The following is a 13,461-nucleotide window of genomic DNA, read 5'->3' as shown; positions in this document are numbered from 1 at the left end:
GTGTGTGTGTGTGTGTGTGTGTGTGTGTGTGTGTGTGTGTGTGTGTGTTGTATTGCCTAATTCAATCTCTCTTCTTCCAGCCACATTTTGTTTCTACCTGGGGACTTTTTTTAAAATGATGGGTATAACCTTATTTTTAAATTGTTTTATTACTATTAATAGTTACTAGCCGTGATTTTTTTTTTAGTCAGATGAACTCTGTTACTTATAAAGTGACATCAGCTCTCACTATGGTTTGGCTGTGGAATTCTGATACTTGGTACAAATAAACAACTCTTTGAATATGGCCAGTTTGTGAAGAAGTTGTTGCTGATGGGTTAAGCTTGCTGAATCTGGCTGTGATCATGATGCGCGTTCATAGGAGTGAGTGTCGTTACAATTACTTGTATGGAGACGTGGGACATTATGCACCTTTATATATTTTACATGATGGTTTGATTTGTTCCAAGTTAGTATGTGACATTTAGCTAGAGAATTCTGCAGCTGATACTTGCTCACATAAAAACAGGTATAGCTTTATGTTGTATGGTTTCCAGAATCCCTCCTGAGTGTGTAAAGCAGGGTGCTATGTGTGATTCCTTCTTCCATGGGACTGAAGAATGCTCATGTGACGTGGCTTTGGTCATATGAGGCCTTGGCCTATTTGAATTCCTAAAGATCATCTGCTTTAACTATGGCTGAGTTTCTTCTGGTGAATGGAATCGTAAATTAGTGTACCCTTTTTGAAAAGTGGCTTCTCATAGACACTGTGAGCCTTAAAACATTCATGCCCTTTAGCCTGGTGATCTATTTCTAGGAATCTATCCAAAGGAAGTGATGGGAAATGTGTGCAGTAAAGACTTTGCCCAGAGTTATTTGTAGTTGCTGAAGACAGGAAGCAACTTAAATAACTGACAGTGTAATAATATGCAGCCAGGAAAACAATGTTCATGAAAGGTCGTTTGCTACAACACTAACTCAGAAGAAAAGCAGAGAAGCAATAGCTACAGAGGCTGAGCAACCATACTTTTGAGTCAGACAACCTGGATTTGAATCTCGATTCTGCCACGTACTAGCCATGTAACTCGGACAAGTCACCTGAACTCTTAGAACCCTAGAAAAATGGGATTGATAATAATAGTACTCACCTCAGAGGGCCTCCTGAGGATAAAAGGACATAATGCATACAAAATTTAAGAGCATGTAAGGTATACTTCTTAGGCACCCAATAAATGCTGGCTCTGTATGGATTGTATGATTTCAAGGCATAAAAATAGATAGAAAGAAAATATGCCAGTATATTAACAGTGTGGGATGGGAGTGGTAGGATCAAGGGTGATTGATTTGTTCTTTGCATACTTTTCAACTTCCCAATTTTTTGGCAATGAGCATGAAATACTTTTATACCAAAAGAGTACATTATAATGATGTAATACAATAAGATAGACATTTTAAAAGTTTTAGAGTTTTACCACAAAGAAAGGGTACTTCCCCACCCTTTTCCCCTTTCTCTTCCAGGGGAGGAGGTGGGGCCAGCATCTACCAACTCCCACCAGTAGGAGAAGGAACAATTGCTGGCTTCTGGTTTCTTTCCTCCTAGACGCTCACACATGCACAGCCTGGGCCTCTGGGAGTGTCCAGGTTGGAGGGATCCTTGCCATCTGTTGATGGTGTTGCCTGGGGACTTGGAGAGGTTGGGGGAGGTGGAACAGATGATCTTAGTAGTTACTCCCATCTCTGAGAGTCTAGATTTCAAGACACGCTGATGTTTATTGTTTTCTCCCCATGTCTTGGTTGATCTGAACTAACCACTACATAAAATTCTAAGCTAGGAAAGACTCATCTACTAGCTTCCCACTCTAAAGCCCCTCCCAGAAAAATACCTGTAGTAATGCCTATAGTGCTGGCTGTAAACGTTAAGTGGGGTGATTGGCAAAAAAGACATAGATCAGGAGTACCACAGGGAAGTTAGCTTAGTTGCAGCCACTTTATTTAAGGAGTATAATTTATATTCGGACTGGAATCTCCAGCAAATGTAGCCTTATAATATGACAAACAGTGAAGTACTTTCCTATGTCAGACACATGCCTGGAATGAGAGGGACATAAAACATAAAGGGGTGTGTGTCTGTGCCTGGGTTCATGACCAAACCTCGACATTTGCCCTCTATGATCTAATTTCTCTCACTGACAACCAGGGTGCCCTGTGTGCCAGCAAGTGGCTCTGCCAGCTGTATTTTACAGAAAGAGAATCCCATGCACCAAAATAACAAAGTTGATTCCCCCACCAAGACCAGGGGTCCGTTTCCAGTCCTGTGTCCTGACCGCTGTCTCTCATCATGACTCCCCCGGTGTTCACCTCCAGATCCAAAGTGTTGTCCCCCAAGCCTCCGAAATAAGGGAATGACAAACAGCCCTCCCAGGCCCTCCTCCCTACAGAGAGGTCATCGTATGCTAATGAAGTCCGAGGAGGTAGCGGCGGCGCAGCGCGGGAGAGCGCGCCCACGGGTTCACAGCGTTCCCGGGCACCACTGCGGCGCAGCCACAAATCGCCGGGCGCTGCAGCAGACCCTCCCGCCGCGGGGGGCGACTAGGGGAGGGGTCTCGACCGCCGCCCTCAGTTCCGCAGCTGGATCCCTCTAATCTGGGAGGTGGTTCTAGCTCTGGTCCCACGCTTTCCACTGCAGTGACGGTGGGGATGGGGGCAGCACGTCAAATCACCTGTAGGGCTTTTTAGAACTCCACAGTCCCTTCCCCTAATTCTATTCCACTAGTTCAAAAGAAGGAAATCTCAGGCTAGGCAAGGGGAGGAGGACCGGTGGAGTCTGCGAAGGCACCACAGGTGACTCTGGGTAACGCACCCCTCAGCACACAAACACACACAGAAACATCTTGTGACTCTGAGACTATACAGATCAACCTTAGATTCTCTTCCTGACCCTTCCCTCCTTTATTCTCTGAGGTGTCCGTGTTCTCTTCAGCTTCGCTTTAAGTCGCCCTGTCCGGGGACTTTGTGGAGTGCCCCCAAAGTCCTAGAATCCCGCGGGACGGTCGGAGGCTTTGGCGACCAGACATTAGGAAAAGCAGCCCCTGCTTCTCGGACTGCCTGGAGCGCCAACTGGATATCAAGGAGCCAAGGTAAGACCAGAAGAAGGAAATCCGACCAGTTGCTTTCGCAAACTGCCTGGAGAAAGGCCGCCTCCCACCCGCACAGCTTTGAGGCTTGAGGGGCCTCTCAGTCGCAGGGACAGCCGAGCCCCACCCTGTGCCTTCCCCAAGCCTGCACCCCTCGAGCGGGGCATCCCTTCCTGCAGGGCTTTGCGGCAGGTGGAACTGTCGGCATGGGGCGCCGTGGCTTTGGCTGCAGCCCCTTCCCTGGCCGCGGGACCCGCTCCCGCTTTGCCCTCCTGTTCCAAGTTGCTGCACCGGGCGCTCCCTGAGCCGGGGACCCCCTCCACCGCGCCGGCTGCCGTCTTACCTCACCAGGCAACACTTGGTTGCGCGGTGGCCCGGGGCGCTCCTTCCTCGCGGTTTATTCCCTTACTTGGGAGGAAAGAGGAACCGAGAGACTGAAGGGGGACCGAAGCTGGCGTCTGGGCGTCTTCCCGCCCGCGCAGCCCTCTCGGGGGAGGGGGATGCAGCCCGAGTGGGTGCCGCGGAGACCAGGAGGCCAGGCTGTGGTTGGCAGCGCCGGGGTCTTCACCCTGTGCTCGGGGTTCCGCAGCTCCAAAGCCGTCTATCTCCGTGGCCCGCTACTACGGCACTGCGGCTCTGTGCCCTGCCCCTCGCAGCCTGGCAAGTCCAGCTGCCACTCTTACTGCGGAGCCCTGCCCCCGGGCGCAGAGCCCGCCCCCGCCACACACACCGGCGCGCGCGCGTACACACACGGCACACACAGACACGCGCGCCCACACATGCACACGCGTGCGCACACACGAACGTGGAACCTCTCAATGGGAACCTGACCCCCTTTGACGCAACTTGGGCGCGGGCATCATTAGGACGCTTTTTACTGTCAGGGCTTTGGTTTGGGAGGAGGAGTTACAGGCTTAGGGGTGTGGAGAGTATGCAACAGTGGTGGGTACCAGAGGGCCCCTGACCCCAGAAGCGAAGGATAACTGTTTAATAAATACCGACTGGGCATTTCCTTTTCTCAACTCCGGTCAAGGTTCCTGCAATATCCAGACCAAATCGAAGAAAAAATAAAAATATAAAATCAACAAGCTCTCTTTGTTTCCCAGGAACTCAGTATCTCTAGGCTCCAAATCACTGGCTCTGTCCAGAGGGACATTGCTGACAGCCTTGACTTCGGTGGCAGTGGATTGGTGGCCGTTCAACTTGAAAAGGTTTTCTCCTTGTAGCCCGGTGGAGACTGGCACGGCCTGCCTGAGCTGGACTCTGATGGATGGGTCGGGTCTCCAGGGGTGTTTAATTCCCATTCTCCTTTGCTTTTAGGTGACCTTGGACAGTATTCCTGCAGAGCAAATAGATCCCTTCTTTTTTAAAAATGTAGAAAAGCACAGCAAAGAGGCTGGGGGTGAGGGGGGGAATAGGGGAGCTACATTGGCCGAGGCACTGTGACTTGTTGCTTCTCTTTCCATGACGTGCATGTCCACGTGGGGGGTGATGGTGGTGGTGACACTATTTCAGGCATGTCACACAGCAGGATGACTTCTGTCCATTTCACACCACATTTAGAGTCATTAGGAGTTTAGACTGTCATCTTTAAAATATGTGGAGTTTACTCATTTCCACAGCCGAGAATTCTTTTCTGCCAGTGGGCAGTGAAGGTCCCTGGGCCAGCACTGTAGCCAAGAAAAGCTTTCTGCAGAGTGTGGAGGCGCCGAGGGGCTCTGGGTGTCTGCACATTTGGGGAAGAAGCCTCAAACATGAATGTCAAACAGCCCTGACGACCCTGTTGGGTGGTGTTCATACTGGGCTATCTGCAGGCAGGCTGGTGAGACAGATGAGAAACAGAGCTGAGAGATCTCCTCAAGTTTCCATACAGTGATGAAGGCAGAGTTGATACAAGAACCCGGTGTTTGCTACTCCTCTTATCCTCCAGGTCTTATCCATTCTATCACCCTGGGTCGGTTCTCAAAGTTCCCTTCAGCTAGACTGAAATAATCTTGGTGAGGGTGCCTTCAAAGTTCTTCCTTTATCCTTTCTTGTTTCCTTTTCAGTCACTGACTCATTCATTTTACAGCTATTTATTAAACTCCTACTCTGTCTTCAGGTGCTTCCCCGTAACTCCAGTTCTGGGCCTTACTTGGGAGGAAAGAGGAACTGAGAGACAGAAAGGGCTTAGAACTGTCCTTGTCCCTGGAAGAGGGGAGCCCTGAACACAGGTTTCTTGTATGTATTTTCACTGTGCTAGGTTGCGTGGGTGTGGAAGACACAATCCTTGCTTTTTTTGACTGCATACTCAATGGAGGAAAATGAACATACATGCCACAAGAAAAACATTCTGGCTGTCTATTCTTAACTCCTTCTAAAGAAGGCTAAACTGAAGGAGACTCTGTGTTTGGCTGAGCAACGTAATGGACTTGGGGTACATGTTTGCAAGTAGGAGTTAGGACAATATTGAGTTGTTCTGCTTATTAGGACAGGAAGGAAATAAGTTGAATGGAACAAATGGGGAAGACATGCAGAGACTGAGTGTGGAGCCTCAGCTTGGTTGAGAGCACATTGGGGAAGGGTAATGAGAGGAGAGGAGCTCTGAGGACAGGGTTGCCAAACAACTTTCCTGAGAACAGGCAACAGGGTTGCCAAGTTGTCCAGGGATTTGGACAGGGGAGATGCTTGCAAAGATTGGTAAGTAGTTTGCTGTGGGGTGGGCTATGAAGGCCCCTGGTCCTATGAAAGAAATCATTCGTAAAGTCAATATTGTTCACCAATTTGTTTGCAAACGGATCCTTTGGTATCAAGATGGAGCCAAATGATGCATCTGGGTTGCTGCAGGATGAGTTCAGAGAAGGCTGTGTGGACTGAGTTACATGCTAATAACATGGAGGAAAAGGTGGTAATAGAGGCTGAAGCAATGTGGAAGGCAAAGAGGGATGGGGTGGGAAGAAGCACTAAGCACAGTTAGTGCTAACAGAGGCATCATGGAGGAGGTAGGGTTTGGGATCGAATTTTAAAGGGGAATAGAGATCTCACGCAAAGATCAATAGGACAAGGGCAATCTAGGCTGGGAGAAAGCAAAAGCAGAGAAGTAGAACAATTCATGGTGAGTTCTAGGTCTTCCCAGCAGAAGAAAGGAAGGCTGGGACAGTATTGTGGGAGTCTCCAAATGCTCTTCCGGAAGCATAGACCTCGGGTTCCATAGTGAGAAGCTATGGCAGGTGTGGATTTTTTGTTGTTCGTTTTTGATGGGAAATGAGCTGGGAAGCAAGCTGGGAAGTATCTGATGCCGGCTTTCCCAAGGTAGGCCTTCCCCATCAGAATGGAGCACTGTGGGGAGGGAGTCCTTGGTGCTGCTCTCACAAGGAGCCAGAGCCCAGGGCGCTTATGTGGCTCGCTGCACAGGGCACCCAGCTAAGGGGCTGAAATCCAACTTATGCCCCACTTGCCCAGTCACACAACCTGTCGGGGTTGTGTCTGGCAGGGTCATCTCTGTCTGGAGAGAGAGATGCCTTTTCTCTAATTTGTATGGGCTGACAGAGGCCCTGCAACTGAGCTCTTTATTTGAAAAGGTTGAAGCTACAGTGAAACAAGTGAGGATTTATTGGGCCTTTGCTGTATGTGCAAACATAAGGTAAAGCAGAAAGAGTCTTGAGGTCAGGACTATCTGCGAGTCTGAGCATGTCTCTGCTCTGTGGTGACACCCTGAGACATACTATAGGATACAGAGGAGGAAGCTTAGTGCCTGCCCTCGAAGATTTTGCAATCCGTGTCAGTTATAAAACAAACACTCCACTGGTTAAGAAACAATGAATGACAGTATGGAATCAAGTGCCAAATTGTACAGGGCAGATTCTCAGGGCTTTAGAAAGGAGACCTCCTCTGGGCTCAAAGAGTCAAGGCAGGCTTCATGGAGGAGGAGGGCTGGGTTTGGCAGTGAAGCATGTATATGTTGGTTCTCAGCCAGAGAAAAGACCATTGAACATAGAGCCAGAGGAAAAGAAGCTAGGGGCTTCTGAGCATGGATTTTTAGCCCCCACAGCCACCCTAATGCCATTCCCAGTTGTAGCCCAAGCGCTGTGATGAGTCACCCTTGTTTCTGAGAGACGGGGCATTTTTGGATGTTTAACTGGTTCAACACTTTACATTCCCTGAGACTTCAATGTTGGCAGCTCACACTCACCATGTTGCTCCGGGAACATATCATCCAAGCCAGCAGCTGATGCCTGATCTCCATTGCCAAGGCAAAGTGAGGGCTGAGTCAGGTACCTGTGTCTGGAAATTTTTAGTCCCACTGTCTCTGACAAGCTGAGTGAACAGCACTTGACAGTTGGAGCACAGCTGAGTTCAGGGTCACCAACCACAAGGTGGGCTGGGGGTGGGGGTTCTGCTTGCCTTTTTAGGCCTCACTTTTCTCATGTACAGAACACAAAGGATTATACCAGATTATCTCCAAGCTGTCTTCCACCTAATATTTTATGATCTCATAATTAATAGGATCTTTCAGTGTTATCAAGCAATGACAGGATGGGAGCAGATATTAGCCAGGTCCTAACCTTAACTTTCCTCTTGGCTTTGACTGTGGAGGCTGTGGTGGAATGAGCCTGTGGGTTGGAAACAGGAGAACCAGGAGCTCCTGGTCACAGTTCTGCCAGGAACGGAATTTGGGATCCAGCCTTGGGAATGTAGGCAGGTGATCCCCTCAGTTCAGTTTTCTTCTTAGTAAAATGAGAAGGCTGGAAATGGTCCCTACAGCCCTTTCTGGCACCGTACTAGCAACTGAGCAACTTTTAAGTACTGCCCCCTTGCCTGGGTGGGGCCCCTCCACAAGGCAAGCTGGGAAAATTCTCACAATATCAACTGATAAGCTTGAAGAAAACACAAAGGAGAAGCCATGGGGTTCAGAATAATAAATAGATCATTTAGAATTAGATGGAGTCCCAAGAGCTGGAGTCTCTAAGCCCCAATTTCCTCTTCTGCAAAGTGGGGATAGTAATACGTGCATCTCAGGGCAATGATTAAATGAAGAAGCTCATTTGAAAGTGTTTTAGAAGTGCTATGCAAACATGTAAAATATAGTTATTGAAGATAGTCTGTTTCCTTAAGGTAGTCTATTTTTTAAAGCTTAATTATTACACTACTTGCTAAGGTGTCTGCTTCCTAAGAAACAGCAACTCAGGTCAGCAACTCTGTCTACACGCTCCTAAATATAGTAATATTTTAACGTGAAAGGAGCGGGCAGACTTCAGGACTACCAGAGTGCACATCTGCCCCCTGTCTGGAATTCTACAGTGTCACTGGAGTTGCCCACAGTGGATTTCCCAGGAACTTTGATTGTGTTTACTTGACAATGAAGGAGACACCTACCCATCCAAGATCCTGCTTTGATGATTGCCTATCAGGAGACAGATGGTAGAAAGAGAGGAAGGAGGTGTTAGTGAGTAGGGAGAAAAAAGGAGGCTTTCTTCTTTCTGTTATATTTTGGGCAAAGGATGTTAAACTTTGTGCTTTAATGAGCTTGTAAAAAGGCTAATTTCGGTTCACTACATTACTCCAGGCCTGTTTTCTGCTATGTCTGGTCATAGCAGAAATTCTGTGGAATTCTTCACTGTGGTCCCTGGAGGGGAAGCTTTTCATGGGGAACCCCGGGAAGAGCCACAGAGAGGAAAAGGTTCTAACTCCCTAAATGACCATTTGCTTCAAAGCCTGCCCAGCCCACAAAACTTTTGAAAGGATCAGTCTATTTTTAGAAATCCTGGTCACTTCTTTATCTCCCATTAACCAATTTGGGGGGACAAAATGTCACCACATGTTAGCAATTGAAGGAGCCCCAAGTGCCAACACCTCTCATCCATTCTTCCCATTTGCTGCTGCCGGAGTAACTTCTGAGAGTTTAGACCCCAAAGTCCTCTCTTTGTTCAAAAGCCTTCAAAACCTCAGATCCCTCATCCACAAAATGGACATAATAATACTTAGGCATAGGCTTTTATGGAAGATAGAAGAAATATTTATAAACAGTCTACAATAGGATTGGTCTCATGGTAGGTTCTGGATGAATGGAATTATTGTTAACACTGCCTTAAATAGAGAGAAATAGAGAGTCCCTGAAATGGCATTCAGGGCCCTCCATGAAGTGGTCCCAGCTCACTCAGCCACTTGCACGTCCTGTAAGCTTTTCAAGGACACGGTGTGCAGGCTGCCCGGCTTTGTCTTCCAAACACACCTTGCACCTGCCCCCTCCCTGTCCTGCTTAGGCTACTCCCACAGCTGGGAGAACTGCCTTTTTTCTCTCTCTTGCTTCTTCTATAGTGCCTTTTAAATCCACCCAGTTGAAGTTAATTATTCTCTCTCCTGTACTTCCATTGAAACTTGTTTATAATTTATTCCAGTACTTACAACAGACTGCTTTGTATTACAATTACTTGTATATGCTTCATACCCTTTGTCCCGCCCTATCCATGGAACAGCAATTTATCCTCCTTAGACTACATCTTAATTGTTTTTCTATCACCCACAGAGTATTGCACATAGTAGGGGATCAATCATATGAAACTGAATATAAAGAAGACAGCTACATGTCCCTTCTGAAATTCTGCAATTACAGGAAGGCTTATTCCCATTTTCAAATCTTGCTAAAGAGCTTCCTCTCACTGAGCACCTATCATGAGCCAGGCACTACGCAGACTTGGACGTTAACCCTCCCAAGAGCCCTGTGAGGAGAGAACCACCATCCTCACTTTACACAGAGGCGGATGGCTGGGAATCTCCCAGCCTGTTGGTGGTAGAGGCAATGTTAGAAACCAGACGCCACAGTGTGCTGTGCACTTCCTCTAAGACAGCTTCTCTCACACTGAACTTACCTTAATTTTCATTCTACAGCACTTGTCAACAAATTGAACTGTACTCTATAAAACTGGCTTATTGTTGCTTGGCTATATATTTTTATGTCTTTGTCTTGATTCTCTGAGTGTATTTTAATATAGTTGCAGGGCAACACAATAATAGAAATAAATAAACATTTATCAAGCATTTATAATGTATTTAGCACTTTATACACACACATCCTATGAAGATGTTATTAATCCCAACCCATGGGGAGTTTCACTGGGGTAGCTGCTACTGGCAGGAGGTTACTACCTGCGAGAGCAGTACTCAGGGCAGAGACTATTTTTCCACCCTACAAAAATTTTTGGTTATTTCAACCACCCGCATGCTGGCTGCATCTCAGCCCTCAATGTTTGTTGAATGAGTGATAGGATCTCTTTTATCTCTCACCCATGCTGTTTACCCTGAATCCCTGACTCTATACATAGCCTGTGGAATGACAGGTCATTACTTGCCCTCTTCTCCCACTGGAGAAGGAATTGGGAGAATGAGAGAGGAGGCATCGTTCTGTACCAAACAGACAGAGGCAGTCTCAGGAGATGAGACTTCAGCCCAGGTAGAAGTGATGTGGCATCTCTTCTGGGCTAGTCGTTCTTTAGACGCGGTCCTCACATCGGTTGGGTCAGACTTTCCCAAGTGCTTGTTAAAATGCATATTCCTGGGCTCTACCCAGACCCACTGAATATGCCTCCCTAGAGGGAGACACTAGAAATCTACATTTTGAACAAGCCCTGCAGGTGATTCATCCAGGCCCTGAAGTCTGAGCAGGACAGCCTGGTTTAAGCATCTCCTCAGGTATCCCTTTCAATCTCAGCAGCTACTGCAAATACAACGTGCTTTTTTCTCAAGTAAAAGCATTCATAATAAATAAAAAAGAAACCATTTAAAATTTCATTTTATTGCTTCCAAGTATTACTCCTTGTCCAAAAGTTACAGTGCATTTTGACCCATTCCATATGTCTATTTTATGATGTGTAAAAGAAAAGGGTGATTCCACAGTATAGCTTTAGTGCTTCCTATTATTTTCCTTTGCAAATCTCTTGAATTGGAGCTATGTTGTCAGTTACTCTTCTGAGCACAGTTCTATGAGAAAGTGTATTCTGAATTTCAAACAATAATTTCATAAATAGACTTTCAGAATACAACATGTTCCTATGTAGGGAACTGCCTGTATTTTAAAGTTTTCGTAGTTATTTGTTCCTGAGAAAAAGATTTTTACAATTGGCCCTAGAAGGATGTAGACTGGGGGGCCCTGAATTTTTCCAAATCACCGTCTCACAGACCTCTGGCTAGCGTCATAACTTACTTTATTCCGTAAATAATTTTTAGGAGTTTCTGGGAGTTTTGCCAATTAGGGATATATAAATTAGAGGTATAGATAGTAGACTCTTTTTTTCCTTTCATTTGTGAATTTGTTCATTTAACAAATGCTTCTTAGGCACTTCCAGTGAGTAGATGCTGTCTTACCCACAAGATTCAGACAAGGATGTTGGTTTTTGTCTCTGAGGGGTTCATGGTGGAGCAAAAATTACAAATCACACAGGGGAGAAATGGGTGGTAAGAAGATGCAGTGGGATTAAAGGTCTAAAGAAGACAGAGTTGAACAGTCTGTGGAGGGAGAATGAAAGAGAAGTCCCAAACACCTACCAGAAATTCTATTGATTAATTATTTGATATGGGGGTCTTGCTCTGTCTCCTAAGCTGCAGTGAGGTGGTGTGATGGTAGTTCACTGCGGCCTTGACTGCCTGGGGTCAAACAAGCCTCCAGCCTCAGCCTCCTGAGTAGCTGGGACCACAGGTGTGCACCACCATGACTGGCTTTTTTTTTTTTTTTTTTTTTGGTAGAAAAAGAAAAGAGCCACATGGCTCTTTTCAAAAGTTTCCCACAGAAATATCACTGTCAGTGGAGAATAAACTTATGTCTTCCTCCTCAGGTCTTGAGGCAAAACTTGAAGCACATCACTGCATGCTTTAGGTTTTTTTTTTTTTTTTTACTGGTACCATGTTTGCTCATTATAATTTATAGAAATGTGGGCTGCAACTCCATGATCTTTTCATGATTGCTTAATATAGAAATAAACAGTAGACAAAAATATAAAAAAATAAAAAAGGAATAAATAGTAGAAATATGCTGTTTATCCTTTTGTGTTTGGGTGGTGAATGGAGACGGAGAAGAATCCCAAGTTGAACTCCCAAAGCGGAGTTGTGGATAAGCTCAAATTAACGTTGGGCTACTTTGTTATAGATGACTGTCTGCTTTTCATAATTGAAACGGATTAAACTAGAAAAACGAATTCATTGAGACATTTGCTTTTGCGGCCTGGGTGCTGGTGTTGCCTCATCTCTGCAGCATTTAAAAAAAGGGAGGAATAGGAACTCAGCCAATTTGCCATCAATCCACAGAGTGAGATTCAGCTCATTTTGTTGGATTCTGGATGCGTGTTTTTCGGCTCTCTTCTGCTGACAATTATATTTAATGATAATTTAAGAAATTGATTGATGTCATTGAGTCCTATGCAGTTTTATAATTAATTTCTAATATTCTCTGGAAACTTGAAGATACAGAGAAGAAAGGAAAGAAGGGAAAGAATGAAGACACTCATCATGTGCCTACTGTGTGCCAGACACTCTCTCTTATGCCATTTTAGTTTTGCAACCACCCTGTAAGGGAGAGAAGACCCTGAAGTCTGGGAAGTGAGATGGGTTGCTCAAGGTCACACACCTGGGGTAGCAGGAAGCAGACTCAGTCCTGTCGGGTGTCTGGACCTAGGCTCCTTCCACCTTGCTGCTTCTCCTCGTAATCACCAGATGTTTTCAAAATCCAGAGAAGCTGATGCCAAACTCAATTTTTCACAAACCAAGCGGGGACCCAGAGCACATTGTGTGGGGAGATATATCCAGGGGTGTCCTGCCATCACTATCCTCCTAGAGCTGTGGGCATTTGGGCAGAGTGCCCCAAAGGGGTGCAGGATCATTTCTGTGGTGGTGAAGCAGGGTGAACCAACCCCAGAGGAGCTGGAAGAGGAGAAATGGAGGCAAAAAAAGCAGTAACAACTACTGAAATGAACCCATCCCCTCCTCTGCACTGGTCACCTTGCTGGGCCAGTTCTCATCCTGACCCTACAAGGAAGGTATTAGTATAAGCATTTTACAGATGAAGAAGAAACTGGGCCTCAGAGAGTTGACACAACTTGGCCAAAGTCAACAACCAAGTTTTCTCTTGGAATTTGAACCAAAGACGATAGGGTTCTAAACTTTGTGCCTTTTTTTTTCTTTTCTTTTCTTTTTTGGAGACCGAGTCTCGCTCTGTCACTAGGCAGGAGTGCAGTGGTGCAATCTCAGCTCACTGTAGTAGCCTCCGCCTCCTGGTTCAAGCGATTATCCTGCCTCAGCCTCTGGAGTAGCTGGGACTACAGGTGCATGCCACCATGCCCAGCTATTTTTTTTTTTTTTTTTTTTTTTTGTATTTTTAGTA

At 46.2% G+C, this 13,461-nt stretch overlaps 1 protein-coding gene across 10 annotated transcripts in view; it reads right to left on the bottom strand.

Moving 5' to 3' along the window:
- The window catches only part of DGKG (diacylglycerol kinase gamma), a 215,063-nt gene extending 211,179 nt beyond the window's left edge, over window positions 1-3,884 (bottom strand). For 6 of the 10 annotated variants that reach the window (XR_002725462.1, XM_023187581.1, XM_023187584.1 and 3 more), the window contains exon 1: window positions 3,457-3,884. The gene's annotated coding sequence lies outside the window, so the exon portion shown is untranslated. The remainder of the gene's footprint in view (window positions 1-3,456) is intronic. The other 4 variants (XM_023187582.2, XM_023187583.2, XM_023187585.2 and 1 more) reach the window with 3 other exon arrangements.
- Window positions 3,885-13,461: the final 9,577 nt, after the last annotated feature.

Source organism: Piliocolobus tephrosceles, chromosome 2 (assembly GCF_002776525.5).
Source record: "Piliocolobus tephrosceles isolate RC106 chromosome 2, ASM277652v3, whole genome shotgun sequence".
NCBI lineage: Eukaryota > Metazoa > Chordata > Mammalia > Primates > Cercopithecidae > Piliocolobus > Piliocolobus tephrosceles.
This window is presented reverse-complemented; position numbering and strand designations above follow the sequence as displayed.